At 37.7% G+C, this 2,251-nt stretch overlaps 1 protein-coding gene across 1 annotated transcript in view; it reads left to right on the top strand.

Moving 5' to 3' along the window:
* sypb (synaptophysin b) overlaps positions 1 to 810 on the top strand; it is a 10,829-nt gene extending 10,019 nt beyond the window's left edge. Inside the window, exon 7 of the mRNA XM_046055504.1 lies at positions 753 to 810. The gene's annotated coding sequence lies outside the window, so the exon portion shown is untranslated. The remainder of the gene's footprint in view (positions 1 to 752) is intronic.
* The last annotated feature ends 1,441 nt before the right edge of the window (positions 811 to 2,251 follow it).

The following is a 2,251-nucleotide window of genomic DNA, read 5'->3' as shown; positions in this document are numbered from 1 at the left end:
GGGGGGGGGGGGGGGGTTTACACTACTTGAGTAGATTTACTTTGTTACATTCCTCCACTGGCTGTATGCGCTCACCTGCTCTTTTTGCCTTTGAGTTCCTCGACTCCCCTGCAACCCTGTAACAGTCTTAAAACCATGGGTGGAAGTGCTTTTTGGTATAGTGCTCTGAGGCTGTAGAATACTCCACCTGATGAGCTAAAACTGCACTCAGTCCTCAAAAGATACAAAAAAAGGCAAGCCACAGCCTTCAGCATCATTGTTTAGGGTTTTCTATAGAAGCTTTTTACTTTTAAGGCAGGTTTGAACCAGCTCTCTATACTGAATACCTGCAGGCTGGCTAAATCTTGTCTATGACTTCTTATCTGTTGTTTCAGTTACATTTTAACTTTGATTGTTGCTTATGTAATCATGAATATTCTAGAGAAATACACAAGATTTGAAACAAATCTATCAGGGTTTTCAGTTTGTGCCCTTGCTTTAATAATGTATATATACTCTTTATATACAATATAACATTATGTTACCTAACAGTGTGTATGTTTACTTTACATTTATTGAATCACAGAGGAGGTGCTATCTGCTACTTCACAAGTCATTTCTGAACTGTCATTATCAGCTTTTAATATATGTAATATTTATTGAGCCATAGGTTTGTTTATATGTTCAACATGTAATTCATGTGATCATACATTTGCTGTATGTTTAATATTTTCCTTCTCTCTGTCTCTCACTTCTTCACCTTTTTCCCGTAGCCAGGGTCACCTAGTGATTTCGGAGGGTGCCTCTCGACCACCATCTGCATTCCCACACTCCTCTGTTTGTCTGTTTGTGTATCTGTGAGTTGACAGGCAGATGGAGGGAGGCATGGAGGGCAGAAACTGGTGGGGTCTGGGGAGGGGATAACACCACTGGGGAGCAGGATTTGGTGGGGGGGGGGGGTAAAAAGGGGGAAACGGGTCTTTGCTGTAACATGATGTTTATTCTCGTGATGTATTTAACTGTAGAAGACAACAGTGGATTGTCTGTTTGGTTATACGAGAAAAACTTGAATACAAATACCAAAACATTCGTGGACGAACATTTAAGAGAAATCTTGTAATGGGAAAGACTTACATTTATGAAGAAAAAAAATTGTAGTAATATTTAACTTGGGAGAATGTATTTGTCTGTGCTGTGTAAATATCAACATGCTGATATATATGATTATATGTACACAGTTGAATAATTGTGCACTCCATATAAGTTGTTATACAACAAATGTTGAGCACAGAGTTATTCAATTGCATTTACTTTGGTTCTGTTTAGGAGCTCACATAGCTTAGCCTTTGCCCTTCAATTCCCTTAAGTAATTCATACCACAATGATGTTTTTATTTGTTCGTCTCAGAATCTATGAACATCTTTTTGTTTTAGATTTTATCATTATGCGTCATTTGATCAGCATAACTGACAGGATTTACGAAACAGGGTGAAGGCTGCTGAAAATTTCAGAATCATTGATATAAAAAGTGAGCAGGGAAAGAGTGATGTATAGTACAGTGAATAGATGATCGTGGGTTTTAAGTAGCTTGTTTCAGCTTTATTTATGTTTTTATATATATTTTTCCATCAAACATCGCTGTCAAGCAAGGACGAACTCTTGTAATACACAGACTATTTTAAATCCTGGCATATGAAATCAAAAACTTTACAAGGTTAAGAAAATTAGTGAGCATGGTAGCATTTCATATTTCCTTTGCTGTTTCGGAAACTGCTACAGTGTGCTGTCAGTTTGAAAATTGTGAATCAGGGCAGTGAATAGCAGTTTTAGCAGCATGTGTTTGTTTTATTTGTTTGGATTTATGTCACTGCATCATCACAAATATCGTCAATGAACCTCGTCCTGTTTTGAGCGCCTTTTATGTGATGCAGAAAGTTGTACGACAGAGTCATATAGTTTTTTAACTGGTGTTTCTATCACACTGTAATCACTGACGTACATACTCACATTAACAAGAACTCTAGGTAAATGACAATAAAGTACACTAAGACCTTGGTTATGCCATAGTAAACACATATTATCATGAGGCCGTCTGAACAATATGTCTCCATATATACTTCTCCTGCATCCTCAATCCTATCTCGTCTCTTTCTGATAGCAAGCAAATTTACTGCATGCATCCGTATATCCTGAAGCATCCCTAAACATATTTGAGAGGCTGGGGCTCAAGGCTGCAGGAAAATTAAGACTACACAGTATTACTGTGGTGGTG

This window comes from Micropterus dolomieu, linkage group LG08 (assembly GCF_021292245.1).
Source record: "Micropterus dolomieu isolate WLL.071019.BEF.003 ecotype Adirondacks linkage group LG08, ASM2129224v1, whole genome shotgun sequence".
NCBI lineage: Eukaryota > Metazoa > Chordata > Actinopteri > Centrarchiformes > Centrarchidae > Micropterus > Micropterus dolomieu.
This window is presented reverse-complemented; position numbering and strand designations above follow the sequence as displayed.